This window comes from Gobio gobio (assembly GCF_949357685.1).
Source record: "Gobio gobio genome assembly, chromosome: 2".
Lineage (NCBI taxonomy): Eukaryota > Metazoa > Chordata > Actinopteri > Cypriniformes > Gobionidae > Gobio > Gobio gobio.
In genome coordinates, this window is record NC_137098.1 from 44,569,081 (window position 1) to 44,585,678 (window position 16,598).

A 16,598-nucleotide genomic window follows, 5' to 3' on the forward strand; every position below is an offset into this window, starting at 1 on the left:
GTGTTTAAGTCATCACTGGGTTAGGTTTGTCTATTTATATAGGGGTTCAGCATAAATAGAGTCTGTGCAGTGTACGACCCTGCCTCACTAAAACTCTCAATGTCAAGAATGTGACCATTCCTAAATTAAAATATATTTACTTTTAACCAGGCATTGTAAAAACACATGTTCCTCTGGCTCTAGACTAGGGGTCTTCAACCATTTACAGGCCAAGGCTTACTTGATGTATAGAGAGATGGGCCAGGGACCCCTGTAAGTGTATAAATAAATGCTGCATTTTAAGGCCGTGACACACCAAGTCGACGTCAAATAACTAGCAGCAATGAAAGTCGACTGTGTTTTTCGCCTTGTGACGGCTGCGTTCTGGAACAAAAAACTGCTTTTGAAAACACAGCAAAGACTACAGCCGACTGCCAACCAGTACATACGTTCTGCACCTGCGTGTAGGAATAACTGTCTATATCAGCAGGTATATTCTTTCTATTTTCATCATTCAAAAATGGAAACAAAGAAGCGTCTGCTTACCATTATGAATATCTATCATGCTGATCACTTTCTTCATTCCAAGTGGCTCATGTTATGAAAATATTCAAGTATTAGAATGCTCAGGTAAGATGATGTAACGTTACAATAGCCTTCTGTCTGTGCCTTCCTGATTTTTTCGCTTGCTTTTATTCTTGTGTACTGACTTTTTCGCAAAACTGAACAGCCAATCAGAGTGATCTCTCTCTCCGACGGCCCTGATGGTGATTTTTCACTGCTGCCGACGTGTGGAACACACTGCAAAAACTAGCCCGACAGACTCACATGGACAGCCGACGTTGGCCAAATAGCATTGGTACAGTACCATACTAATCTATTTGTTAAACATTTAAACAATTTATCTATTTATTAAACATTTAAAAAAGTCATTACTGATGTAGAAAGTAGTTGTACATTTTACTTTGTACTCAAACATCTAAAAAAATATTTTCTTTTACTTTGTAAAATGCAGTGTGTAATATTTATGAGGCTCTATTGACAGAAATGCAATATAATATACATAACTATGTTTTTAGTGGTGTATAAAGATCTTACATAATGAACCGTTATGTTTTTATAACCTTAGAATAAGCCATTTCTATCTACATACACAGCAGGTCCCCTTACAGTGAAGTCACCATTTTGCGCCGTCATGTTTCTACAGTAGTCCTAAATGGACAAACTGCTCTACAGAGCGCTAGCTACTCTCTGCTGTCTCAGACCACGACATCTTTGTCCTGTGTCGGCCACTGTAGCTTCTCTATGTGCATTGAAAGGGAGAGGTGAACGGTGGGCGGTTGCAATCCACAACCTCATGGCTAGATGCCGCTAAAATTTACACAGTGCACCTTTAAGTTAACTTAATTAAACAATGTATTTTTATTTATTTTTCAACATAATACTGCAGTACTGCCATGGATACCCTACTCATAATAACCTATCCTATTATTAACCTATCATATTTTTAATGGGCACAGCGGAAGCAGCAGGAGTGTTTGAGAAAACAATTCTGATAGGTGTCACTAGTAAGGGCACAGAACTTACGCACTTCACTTTAAGATTATTTGAGAAGTTGAGGTGCAATAATAAACCTCTTAACAGGTACCTCATGGTGAAAATACAGAATTCTGCTGTCTGAATCTCTCTCACTAAAAGTTTGTGGAGAGCTGGGCTTGAGGGAAGGGGTTAAAGGCAGGGGACCAGGGGGAGCCAAAGCACTGCAGTGACTGGAACATGCATACTAACATTCCAGCTGCACACTAGAAAAAGGCATGTAGGAAAGATTCCTCAAAAAAGACCAAATTACTGCCATGTCAGAAAACAATTACATTTAAAATGAAACATTTTGAAACAAAGAGAAGAGAAAACATGACCAATATATGTACTGTACATTGTATCTTAAATATTTGTATTTCACATTTCCAAAAGTATTTACAGCTTAGTTGCATATAAAACAGTCAAAAAATGGCAACTAATGTCAGCCATTGTGTTTCCCTAAAAAGAAAGGGAGTTTTGAATTGTTCACGAAAGTATCAACTGAGTGTTGTATATGTTTAACTTAACATAATACAAATATATTACAATTCCCGGACGTGTGTGTATTTTGTGCATTCCGTCTACCCCCTGTAAGACTTTAACCATTTTTGACACTGATATGTTACCTTGTAAACAGACACAAAAATGATCTCATAAAGTCCACACAGTCGCTGTATGGCAGGAAGAGGAAAACGCTGTTTTAGTTACTGTTGTTGTGAGGGAGAGTGGATATTCAGCCATGGGGCAAAAAGCAGTTCTTGTGTTGCACCCTTTGTTAATGGCTCATTATATGACCCAATGCTGTCATCAGGAGTAATACTCAGTTCCTGTGTGTGTGTGTGTGTGTGTGTGTGTGTGTGTGTGTGTGTGTGTGTGTGTGTGTGTGTGTGTGTGTGTGTGTGTGTGTGTGTGTGTGTGTGTGTGTGTGTGTGTGTGTGTGTGTGTGTGTGTGTGTGGCACACTTTATCACAGGCTATATAAGCAGAGCAGAGATTGAGGTAAAATAACCACTGAGCTGCTCTACAGAGATGCCCATGGCTTCAAGACTGCAGAAATCAGTCCATGTAAAGTGAAAAGGAGCTCTTATACTGAATGTAATCGACTAGACACTATTTCTGAATTAATAAAATTGAGAACAACAGGAAAATATTATTTGATTCACATGCAATTGGATCGGTCTGAGGCGGGAGGACTTATCTCCAGAGGAAATCTCAGAAGCTCATACATCTTTACAGCAGGTTTTACACACATACAAAAACCAGAGTATATGGCAAGGGGAAGGACTACCTCTACAGGCCAGAGTGAGCGTGTGCTTGATGTCTTGTGATGGAGAGGTCCGATAACATAATGACTAATCAGCATAACTTTCAAACAACAGAAAGAAGGAAGAAATAGTCAAAGGAAGGAAGGAATGGGGACAAATGATCACTACAGCTGTTTTCTTACCTTTAAATGGTAAAAGAGGCCATAAATGAGGAAGACTACAAACCTCTCCAGACATACCAGAGATAAGAATCAGTGTGTTTGTGTAGCAGCACAACAGACCCAGGCCTCAGGCAGCCAGCAAAAGAGAAATAAACTAAAGCCCAAAGTATACTTTGGTCATCCACGCACTGTCCATGTGACTTTTAATTTTCATCATCAGGAGGGTCCACGGATTTCCGTGCACAGCCCAATTTTGCAGGACGGTGCACATACAACAGCACATGTGCGAGTGACTTGAACACTTAAGCGTCTTTCCGTGCTCACGGCCAAAGGAGTACACTTTGAAAGGCTCACACGCTCAACTGTGCGTGAGACAGAGTAGAACGCGGAAAATGAAGTATATCGGGGCCTTAATGGTGCAACACATAAACACCTAGGTCCCTGAAGAACTGTACTCATAGACTTAATATTCACCCTCTTTCTTTGTGCTTGTTAATGTAAGCTGCAAATCTCCAACATTGTGTTTTAATGAACCACAAATGGTTTTTACTCACCGACTAATAACACCAACCAGTAAGGACCAAATACTAATCCTTCTTTATGCTATACTTTGGTAAAATTTAGACTATGTATGTATCTCCCAATGATAATTTTACTTTTATAGTATGCCCTAAAAAATATATATATATATATTTTTTTCATTTAAAATCATTTTACATTTATTAACTAAATTTGGAACATCATACTATCCATACTTCTCTTACTATTTCTGCTATATCTTTACATGGTAGAAAAGTAGTATGATAGTGTGCCCTACTGAATACTTTGCAATTCCACTTAACATTAAAAAAACAGCTTGCATCCAGAGTAAGTGAAACAAAGTGATTGCTGAAAACATGACATTACTTTGTGCACCTTTACAATGACTTATTATTGACATTTACTTTTTTGCTTCCACACACAGACACTCTCAAGATTTACAAACATAAATGACGGAAAAACAAGACCGTCTGTCCTTCTGTGCTTCTCCAGAACGCAATCTGATTAAGTGATTAAACATGAAAAGAGATGCAGTTTGTCTGGCAGGACTGACTAATGCACTGCTGATACTAGTTAACCTGAAGCCCCCTGCTTTCTGAGGGGCTCAAGGGACAGAGAAACAGATTTATTTTTAGATTTATTAGATTACATGGTTTATATAAAGAGAACAAGATGAGAGAGAAAGGGAGAGAGAGAGAGAATAACAGATGACTGATCAAAACAGGACATGCTTGTTCCATTATACAATACGGATGGACAAAAAGCAGTAACACAGATACAACCTTAAATCATGAGAAGAAAACAACTGGTGCAGAGACTGCTGGAATAAACACTCATGTGTTCCCATAACAATTACATCAGTTTGTGCCAATATCTGTCGAGGGAGGTATTATCAGCCAAAGCCAATAGAGATATAGCGAGGTGGAATAGACAATCTGAGCTCCACCCATATCAGCAATGAAAAAAAAAGATTAAACAAAGATTAATGAATGGCAAACACACGTGAGGTCACACTGAATGAATATGCCATGTGTTTTAATGTGCTGAAAAAAGCTGAGAGAATGAGCATCAATGAAGAAAGATTCCTTCTCAAGAGGAAAACAAAGTGAGAACCAAGATAGAATTCAACAGTTAAACCACATACCTATAAATCCAGGTGTGCTAAAATATGCACTTTGGGAAAGGGGAGCTTGCAGGAAAGAGGTGCCTGCAGCAATTCTGACACAGAGAAAGAGAAAAGTGTTTATTCTTGAAAGACGGAATTTCTGGCATCAAATACCGCCAAATTCAAGCTGCGACACTTCCACTGCGACAGATGGACGGACAGACAGACACACAACTTCTGTCTAACTTCACGTTAATGTGAGTGATTTGTGCTGAATCACAAAAGATGCTATGAAAGATCAGTTCTATAATTTTTAACAGGGGCCTGTATTCCCACAAATTCTAAACCTTAAGGATCAAGGTCAGCAGAAGGACAGAGACTGCCACACACCCCAAGCGCGCACACACACCTGGTTTTCATGTTTTATGGGGACTTTGACTTTCCATTAGGGTTGGGTACCGAAATCCGGTTCCAATATGGCACCGGTACTTATATAACCGGTATGTACCGGACCGAATCAGAACGCAGATTTCGGTTCCTCATTTCGGTGCCAAAATTCAAACGTGCTTTCGCGCTTTGGCTGAGCCAGAGACAGACGCTCAGCGCTGGTCACATCACAACTCATGACAACTATTCAGTGTTTTCAACGACATCATGTTTATTTCAGGTTTCAGACATTTAAATGTTCATAAGTAGGCTACTAGCAAAAAACACACACTGATGTCTATGAAAGCGGCAATGACAATCCTTTCAGACGGTTATAATTTGACTAACGTTACGTGTTTTATTCACATCAGATAAATGCACATTATATAGTAACTATATAGTTTACTCTATTCTTCTTCCAGTTCACTGGTCACTTACTTTCATGTATTTCGTGAGACGAGAATGAACTCAAGTGTTGTAAATCCGGCAGATCCGATTCTGAGGCGCAAACTAACATGGCGCCGCCCATTGCGCTTTATAGATCAACTAACACACATTCACTCACACATTTGAACATCAGATAGTTTGTGACACAGTTAAGAAGTTTGTGAATATTTTGAATAAAAAGAAAAAACTAAATAAACCCGATACAGCTGAGCTGTCAGCGCTATTGCGGCTGCTGTGTGTCATGTGAGAAACATGACGCGTCACCATGGAAACATTAAGGCGATGCGTTCTAAAATATTTAGCCAGAGAATATGATCATATTTCATAGAAAGCTGAAGCTCGAAGCTGGTTTGTAGCAGAGCAAGAATACAGACGACTGCTGTTATTACTGTAACTGTTTAGAGTTATATTAGGCTTGTTGTAGTTGGGTGGCTTAGGTTTTACTGTGAATTTGTAAATATGTCAATTATAGTTTGTAAATAAGTAAATTGTGTTTTGTATTTATTTATATTCATACATTTAAGTAGGCCTATACATTAAACTTTTAATAAATGGTTCAATTTAAATAATAAATAAATAAATAAAAAGCCATTTAATGTCATCCACCTCGTTTGGTGGCCTTTTAAAAAAAAAAAAAGTATCGGTTCAGGCACCGGAACCGTTTTAAAAGTATCGGTTTGGCACCGGAATCGAAAAAAACCCAAACGATGCCCAACCCTACTTTCCATAGACTTAATGATTTTCATACTGTACAAACTGTATATTCTATCCCCCTGCCTTACACTAACACTACCCCTAAACCCTACCCACCATAGAACATTTTCTGCATTTTTACATTTTGAAAAAACAATCACTTAGTATGATCAAAGTCACTATCAAGGCAAGTCTGTTCACTCTGCGGCCATATTTGCAACGCCTCCGGGCAGCTATTTTGGGCATACATGATCATGTCCTGTCTATTTGAATGGGGGAATTTCAAACACTGCTTGATGAACTCACAATTAAATAACATATTTCAAATCAGCAACGAAATCTGACATGAACTGTCCCAAAAATGTTGTTTCTTATGCTCAAATAGCGTTACAAAAGCATATTTTTCAGGCTAAACGAGCCAATGTGCATGTGCAGTCCTAAGCAGTCTCAGGTTTATATGGGAACTGGACCTTCTAATGGCAGCTGCAGTAATGCAATGACTCCACTGATCAGTGATTGGCTCTTTTACTTTAGAAGGTGGGACTATTCCGCCATATTGCGCCTTGCATTTTCTCCCATTCATGAGTAATAGGAGTGAACAGTTTTTCTATATCTACAGTCTTTGGTATGATTAAGCGGTTTTCCTCATGGGGACCAAAAATGTCCCCACAAAGACAAGGAATTTGTATGTTGCCATCTTTATGGGGACATTTTTCCCCATAATGTAGGGTTTACCAAGACACACAAACTCATGCAATTTGAAAGGATTTGACACAAATAGTTATTCTTCATCAGCGTAAGGGTGATGCTTTTCTTTTCGACACCTAGAGCTTGTCTAAAAGCAATCCAGTTTCAGTCTATTGTGAGAGAGGATTACCCCCAGATAAAACTGTGACTGGCTGATGGCATTACACAAATATTTAATATTGACTTTAGCTTTGTAAATCACTGCCATTCTGTGTGCGTGTCAGCTAAAGCCTCAACAAAGACTAGATTAAAAATGTGCTATCATAATCATTCTACCAGCATCACATAAGACAGATGGATTTTATTAACTGTTACACCAAATCCTGAAGTCATATCAACAGCAATCTAATGCTTCTAGCATTTTTTTTTTCTTGTTGAATTCAGTCAATTAAAATGGAATACAATTACTTTATATTTTTGTGGGTCTACCAGGTTGCTCTAGAAGCAACTGTGCCATTTAATAAGTGTAGCATCTGCTAAATAATGACTTACTACTAAATCTCCTTACATCAGAGTAGTTCAGCTTCAGTTCCATCTATTTTAATCTATTTGTGCCACTAAGTGTCTAATGAATTGACGGTTAACCACAGCTAGACATCCTTTTGTGGACATAAGCACAAGTAATCCTCACTGAAAATAATAAGACGTGTCCACACATGCTCATAAGTGCACCTGTAGTCTGAATAGTTAAATAAAACCAGAGCATGTAAGTCTAATAAAACACTTCACAATGCTTCTTTTACACCAAGGTAAAAATCAACAAATGATGTGAGATGTCTTTAGGTGCTCTGCCGGTCACCTATTGAGTCAGCGTCTGTGTTTTTATGTTTGACATGAGTAAACACACCCTGAACACATTTCAAATCATTCTGGGACACACATGAGAGGTTTGCGGTTTAAATGAAACCTTTTGTGAAGGCAGTGAACTGAATTGTTCATTATACAGAATGGTGTGGAGTTGTTTATTACTTTTGAAACAACGCAGTCAAGCTGAAGTCAGTGGTCCTTTAAAATAGTTCACCCAAAAATGAAAACGATCCCATAATTAACTCACCCTCAAGCCATCCTAGGTGTATATGATACTCTTCTTTCAGACCTCCTTCCGTATTCAACTAACGAAGAAAGTGTAACGCCTCTCACAGGTCAAAACGCTTACGCTATGTCCGACGTCGTTGTCACGTCAGTTACGCTTTTTCGTAAGTTGAATATGGAAGATGGTCCGCTGAAAGCTAGATATTAAATATGGATATTTTTCTTACAAAAACCCATCGATTCGCTTCAGAAGGCCTTTATTAACCCCTAGAGCCGTATGGATTACTTTTATAATGGATGGATACATTTTTTTGGCCTTCAAATTTTTGGCTGCCATTTTAATGCTTGGAAGAGCCAGGACATTTTTTAATCTAACTATGATTGTATTTGTCTGAAAGAAGAATGTCATATACACCTAGGATGGCTTGAGGGGGAGTAGATCATGGGGTCATTTTCATTTTTGGGCGAACTAACCCTTTAAAACATAGGAAAAGCCATGTCAGAAGCAAATGTAATTTTTTTCAAAATGTTGCTGAATTCTTTATATCAATGTAACTTAAATATAAATATAGCTTTCCTATTATAATCCTGTAAATATATTAATAAATTTTCACAATGCTTTAGGCATAATAACAAAAAATATTTGGCTTCGGCCAAGTAATTATTACACACAATAATAATAATAATGACATTAGAAATAATGATACATTGAAAGTAAATATATTATTGGGTTGTTGTTTGTGCAAACAAATGAGCAAGGCCCTTCCTCTGACACATGCTTGTGTCACCAAAGTGTGTAAAATGTGTCAAATACTGAAAGAGACTATTTGTACCCATCAGTGTTTCAGACAGTTCACCCATAAGCCATTATTAACCCCTAACCTCAGCTTCAAAACACACACACACACACACACACACACACACACACACACACACACACACACACACACACACACACACACACACACACACACACACACACACACTGAATACATGATCCATAGTCTTCAAAGAAAATTAGTTTCCTTCATAAATATCAATGAAATACCTACAGCATGTACATTTATTATGATGTATATTTGAATGATGGGCCTGGATGAGACACAAGCCACTGTGGGAGGAAACGCCACAGTGATAGTGACCAACATACATTTAACTTATTTCACATACAGCCACAGTCAACAACTACGCCCCAATAGTTCACTATTTCACACACTTTCACACCTTCCAAGAACGCAAAGAACGGACTTTCTCTGCATTCTCGAGGAGGCTGGTCTTGCCAGGCCACTTTGAAAGAATGAACTCAGAAGCATGCAAGGACACAGAACACATCCTTGTGAGAATTGAGATGTCTTGTTGCTCAACTGACTGTCCCAGCATAGCGGGAACACACGTCCATACTATATAGAACATACTTTTATCTGTTGCAAAGTACATAGTACTTATTAAAAAGAAGTACCTACTCAGAGAGTATGTGATTTTGGATGCACCCAGACAAATTACATATCATTAAAGGGCTTAACATTATTGTTAGGAAGTGGATTAGTAATGTGATTTATGGATAGAAACTCACTATCAGGTGGAGCCCTGATGACACTCACCTGTGACTAATCAGAAGGGTGCTTTTGCATGCTGCTTCACCATGTCCTATGCTGTTTCTCATTCCTCTTTATATCCCAAATTTGGGCAATAACAAGGACCTTGATCCAAGTAACTGGATCACTGATGACTCAAGTTTTCCACAACATGATTACTTGGCAGTACACTGATTAGTAAGGTAACTGATTGAGACACACCCTTGGAGTGTGAACACGTGTCCTCCTCGGTCTCCTTTTTCCATCACCTAAAATGGGAACTCTCCTGGGCATCTACAATCTGACAAACACAGACCACCTTGTTAGGACTGACTCCAATGTTATTTTTTTGTTATAGGATTTTAAGTTAAGAGCAGAAGCTCCGGCTAGTCTATTTCCCCTAGACCAGTAGCCCTTAACCTTTTTAAATCATTGTCTACATTTTGTATTTTTTTTTTTTAAACTGTATTTTTAAAAATATATTTCTCACTCACAATTGTTTTTACCTAAAACAATATTTCAGAGCTTGACACAACTAGAATTTTTTTAAATTTTAAATCATTTTAAGGCCTAGTGGGCTCTGAGAGTAACTGCCCTAGTCCGCATTTCCCTAAAGCATCATAAGCCTAAATTGATCGTAGAACAATACCCACCAATGGTCCCCACGATCAACTTAGGCTTACAATGCTTTTAGGAAACGCAGCCCTGGAAAGTGTTCATGTTATATTATCCCAGCCGGGCCTCTCAAACCTTAACAATGATTTAAAGACATTATTCTTTAGTGAATAAAAAGAGGAGATAAATTTAAAATATGGGTCTTTGTGGGAAAATTATACACGCATGCACCAATCTCCAAATTAATCACAGTGAAAACCTAATGACTACTAAAAAAGTGTGACTCCTCTAACCTCTGAGTCTTAACCACTGGATGACAGGGATGAAGGGATGTGCTGAGAGTCAGCAGAGAGAGACTCAGTGTTACATCACTGCAGGATTGAGCCAGTCCAGCCAAGCAAACGGAGCATTAAATGTATGTGGCTTTAGTCACAAAGTTCAGTGTTATTCTCTTAGACTGTTCTCTTTTAATCTTTACCATATTTCATTGTTCAGTTTCCTCTATCTTTATGTTGTTATCTAAAACATTATTATTTAGGCAGAAAGATGGAGACAGACAGACCCTTGGTAGTTCACTAAATGAAGAGGAGACAACAGGAAACAACAAGCCATCATTCCGATGCAGGAGAGATTCGAACCAGATCTGGGTTTTATGAGCATCTGTTTTTGTTTTAACACTCTGCTAGTTCTTATCAGATATCCCATTCATAAACGATGTGGAGAAACTGAACAACATGCGGACGTAAACAAGAGTTGAGGTTTTCTGCAAAATATTACAGTCTGGCCACCAGGAGAAGTGGTCAAAATATTCCTCCTATCTAACTGCCATACCACAAAAAGGCTTTTCACACTTTAAATAGTTATCCCTGGGTCATTCGAAAACCTGGGTAAACAGAATCCTGGGTTATCTTGTTTACGTTTCACACTGCTCATAATTTACCCGGGTTAACAATTAATCCTGTAAAAAAGTATTCTTGTCACTTCATAACATTAAGGTTAAACCACTTTAGTGACATGGACAATTTTAACAATGTCTTTCCTACCATTCTGGGCCTTGAAAGTGCTAATTAAATTGCTGTCTTTTGGTCAGAGAGCTCTCGGATTTCATCAAAAATATCTTTAATTGTGTTCCGAACCCGAAGATGAGCGAAGGTCTTACAGGTTTGGAATGACACGAGGGTGAGGAATTCATGACAGAATTTGATATACAAAATATCTGAAAAGCTCCTTTACTCAGGGTTAAACTTAGTGTGAAAAGCCCTAATGACAAATAAATAAATGTGCAAAGATAAATTAGTTTTTAGCTTCTTTTTTTTTTCCATCCAAGCTTCACCATTCTGTATTCATTTCAAAAGGCCAAGGACTTCACGTGAAAACCTCTCGTAATCTTGTTCAAGAACTTCAATCAGAACCGAACAGATGTTCAGGTGTCGGGCTACATTAATGAAACTAAATGAAACACTACTGAAATAAATGTAAAAATAGACATTGTGAGAAATTATTTCCTGATTTAAACATTAAATCCATATTGAGTGTGGAGTGCTAATGCTAACTCTGTTCTGGACCCACTTGATCTTCCCCGTTGAGCCAGAGGATACACCCATGGCCAACATGTTATGCAAACCGAATGAGACCTAGATACCATCACTGGGGAAATCACCAGACTGTTTGTCTAATTTAACATGAAACACGTGATATTCAGAGAGAAAGAGAGATATGATATGCCTTTGATTTAAATAGAAAAGTGAAGAGTATAACCTAATGTAATGAAAAGCAGAGGATCCAGAGTGTCAGAAAAAACCTTCACTAACCTAGCGCTTCATTTCATCACATAGTTAACTGAAAAAGTTTTCATATCTACGTGTAATCAATGCATGAGCACATAAATATTAGGGATATAGATGGGAGAAGGCAGATGGTTGGAGCTTCAGCAGAGGAAATTGAAGTTTAAGGCAATGTTCACTATTGTCTGCTACAGACGTACTGCAATATCCTGTCCCTGGTTCTTTCCCTCTCTGTTCTTTTCTGTTCAAGCAAAAAACTGACTCATAATCACCCATAATACCATGCAGCAGTTGTCTGGGGCCCTGTGAGGTGGGTCCTCTATGGTAGAGAGGGGGCCCACCCATAAACATTTTGTCCTGGGCCTGTGAATTTTAGTGACAGCTCTACCAGGCAGTGCTTATTTTGCCCACATGACACTGATAAAAATGTCAAGGGGTCTTACACATCTACTTTGTGGCCAATCTGTGATTATGTCGATTGGTGCTGGCAGTACAACACAAGCCTTCACACAACATAAATACTTTCATGTGCCTCCACAATCTCTCTGCAACAAAGTTCATATCATAAAACATACTTTTCACTGGGTAAGACATGTACATGAAGCATGTCTTTGCAAAATATTTTCACTGCTACACATAAGATCAATTCCTCTTTTTGGAATGATGAAAAGAAGTCTGCTGGACAGAGCGACAGAGTGGGGATTTTTCCCACACTTTCAGTGCCCTCTGGGTCAGACATTGTACCTACAGGTCCAGCTGTAGTGCATAGAAGCACCCAGCCGTGACGGCACCGCACTGTACACACACTAGAGCAGGGTTCACAAAGGAGTCTCAACATAATTCAGAGTAATAAACCTTCATCAACTGACCAATGATTTGATCCAACGCATCATCCTCAAGAATAAATTAGCAATCAAACATGCAGAAACTCAAAAGGGTTCAGTCTAGGGTAACAGGGATCTGGTGGGGGCCCTATGTTTGTCAGTTCAGGTTTGAGTGGCTATTCTTGGGACATAAAGCAGTCAGGGTTATGTATTTACTATAATATCCTACTCTGTGTGACATGCATAACAAACAGATGACGATGAGAATCCAAAATTGAAGAATTTGTTCAGTTCAGTCCTCCTACACTTTGCTATGAGTGCAAGGCGGGTGTAAATTACAAGTGCGCTCTTCTGTTGGACTGAGGTGTCAAACGGGCTGCAGCACTATTAAATCAACAAAGTCACATTCATCCTGCCACGTCCAAAAGTTCAACTGCCATTCATCTGGACTCCTCATTGACCTAGCTGATGTAAGAACGGTCTTCTTTATGTGTGAGGTTAATGGTGTGTGAACTCAATGCAGTCATGGCACACAAAGTCTTAACAGGGCTATTTAAAAAAATACTGAGCTGTGCAGGCATCTGCCCGTGCGCACACAGACACACGCACATTCCAGCATAACACTACGCCACCAATCACTCTCTGTATGTATAAGTAACAAACCAAAAAATAATAATAATAATAATAATAATTATAATTATAATTATATATATATATAGATATATAGATATATATATATAAAGTACCAAACAAACACTTTTAAAGTATTAGGAAGGGCCAACATTAAAAAATATAAATTGTTTCTCTGATAAATGTATGTGGTATTGATATGATCTAGAAAAGTGGTTCTCAAGCAGAGGGCCGGGGCCACTAGGGGCTTCAGCAAACTTTCAAGGGGGCACCAAGATTACTTAAAATGTTCTAAAATAAGACAAAACAGGCATTAAATTAAGCTTAAAAAAATACATGTATCCCTCCATGAACTGTTTTTTATCTTTTGAGGAACCAGGGTTCCCACGTTCTTGAAAACCCTGGTTAAAAATGTGATTTCTAGATCAGTAAGTCATGTAAATTAAACTATCCTTGGGCAATTTTATAATGGATACACGTTTCTAGTTATGCCAGATTCTAAAATATTTTATCAGATAGAAATTGTGACAAAAAAACAAAATTTTAGATATATATATTGAATCCCAAATTCAGATAGCAAGGGAAATATTACTTCAGAGATGAAAGGAGGGGAGGACACAGTGAAGGCACGCAGAAGTGGGGAAAAAAAACAGGATGACTTGCTCGGGCATGGAGAGCTGTGACTGCAGGCTGAGTAAGTGGACAAGCAGAATTCCAGAGACAGGTGGAGAGAGACGAACAGACAAAATGTTTAAACTAAGAGTCACTTACCCCGGCCCTTAGTAGATTCTCCACTATGACGACTACAGCAACTCTCCACTAATCCAAAGTCTTCAGTCCTACAAGATCACACTAATCAGAAAACAGCCAGTCTCTGAAGACCCTCCGGGGTAATGCTGCCAGCATGTGAGAGAAAAAACACAACAAAACACCCTGTGAGATACTCATACACACACTGAGATTGCCTGTCACTGTGGTAGCTCAGCCGGGGAAAACTCCTCCCCTTTCCCCTTCTGTAAAACCTCCCTCTCTCTCTTTCGCTAAAGGAGAGTAAACTCCTTTATTTGTCTCTTTCTCTACACTGTTCCCAAATCTGCCTGCTGGGGCATGTGAGACTCCCCTATCTAAAACAGTATGAGTAGTGAAGACTTCGACATTATAATAAGAGTTACCTCATACACACAAACGGCACTGCCTTTCACAACCAGCCGAGCCAAAAACTTTCACTGAAACCAGGGGAACATACTCATACTCAAATTACGGCATACACTCTGTGGTCTTTGGAAATGTTCACAGTCACAAGACATCTTGATATACAACCCTTAACAAAACATCCCTAAAGTACACTTGCCTTCACACAAGCGAGAAATCCGCTAGGCTGCAGGATGGAAACTGTGCCAAATGAAAATAAATGGTAATGAAGGAAAATATAAAGAACAGAGAATGTTATTTAACATTGAACTTTGTATCTTTGATGGTTTTTGAAAAATGACTTTTGATGGAAACGACTTTTCTTATGCATCAATTTTGACATTTCCATTTCCTGTATTTCTACAGAATCATTTTTTAATGCATTTATCATGCTAAAACTTCATGATGTCAGAGAAACAACCCTAGCCATTACAAACAGAGACAGTCTGATGTTGTTCAAAATAGATCTCCCTTTAGCTTATGATGTAAACAACGCTAAGACATGCACTTGATGGATCACAAAACGGATGGAACCGTTTCGAACTCTGGCAGAGCAGGTTGACCCACCTCTTTAGTCTTCATGTCAACAGAAATTGCTCATGAGAGGTGTGGATGTGACACAGACACAAAGGATAAAAAACAAAGGCTTTCCTCAGATCTGTTGAAGCTTGCTAAAACACTGACTTAAGACAGACAAGTCACTGAAATCCTTTTGCTAAAGGTCATCTGAACAGAATACAGACAGGAAATATCAGCCTGAAGTCCAGACGTCCTTTTACTGCTTTCTGTGCTCCATGAGATTCTTGCGTTTACCAATATTACCAAGTAAAATAACTGTTTTCTATTATAATATATGTTATAATTTATTCCTGTAATGGCAGAGCTGAAATTTCAGCAGTCTCCAGTCACATGATCCTTCAGGAATTAAATTATCATTATCAATTGATGGAACAGTTGAAACAATAATAAATAAACATGTATTGTTATTTTTGGATGGATACAGTTGTGCTGCTTAATATTTTAGTGGAAAGTAGAGATACTAATGTTAATCGACGATCGATTAACTGTCAATTAATAATTGAATTGATAAAACCGATTAAGAAGGTCATCATGATCAATGATCAATATAAGATTATCCATAGAACACACATCACAACATACAAACTGCAGTGCATGGGCTATATTAAAAATAACAACTCCACTGATGATTATTATATTCATGCATTCTGGCAGTGTCCACTTGTTCAGTCATTGTGGTCAGAGCTCATGAGCAGACTGTGAGACATCCTTGGGCTCGGCACCCCAGTTTGTCCCCTAAAATCTTTACTGGGAGACATGTCTACATTACAGATTTCTAATCATCTCAAACCATTTTTATTAATTTCACTGACAGTAGCAAAGAAACACATTCTACTTAATTGGAAAGACAGGACAGAACGCTCAATAAATCATAATTTGCACATAATATTGATTCCTTCAAACAAACCTAGTCCTTTTTTCAATATCTAAATAGGAGAACTGATTCCTCTCTGTCACAAATCGTGAGGAACATTTTGTGTCCCTTTATATGTAGCTTATAGTCCTTAAATTTGTTGTCTTTGTTGTCTTGTCCATTTTCCTCTTTTTTCTTTGTTATTTATCTTTTCAAATATGCTTATTCTTTCAGCTGGAGTTAAGCTACTGAAGAGAAACCAGAGTGATGGCACAAGCTGGTCTGGAGAACACATAACACATATTAAATCTACTCAGTTTCTCACTCTGTAAAACATTAGAATACTCAAGACGCTCATTATGGCGGATGGTGTCGACAACTGGGCTGTCTGAAATTAAGACAGGGGGTCTCCGGTGGCACAAGTGTGTCCTGCTTTTCTCCTTTACTTCAGATCCGCTACAACACTCAGAGCACTCGTCAGAATGTGGTCTTTACATTATGAGAGATTCACTGTCATGATCTAGTGTCAAGCGTGCTTCCTGTCTGGGGTCTCTATAAACATGGCTGACAGCTCCA

The 16,598-nt window shown here is 38.5% G+C and overlaps 1 protein-coding gene across 1 annotated transcript in view; it reads right to left on the minus strand.

The window, feature by feature from the left end:
* The window catches only part of plekhg4 (pleckstrin homology domain containing, family G (with RhoGef domain) member 4), an 85,315-nt gene extending 70,933 nt beyond the window's left edge, over positions 1-14,382 (minus strand). The window contains exon 1 of the mRNA XM_079810478.1: positions 14,171-14,382. The gene's annotated coding sequence lies outside the window, so the exon portion shown is untranslated. The remainder of the gene's footprint in view (positions 1-14,170) is intronic.
* Between the last annotated feature and the right edge of the window lie 2,216 nt (positions 14,383-16,598).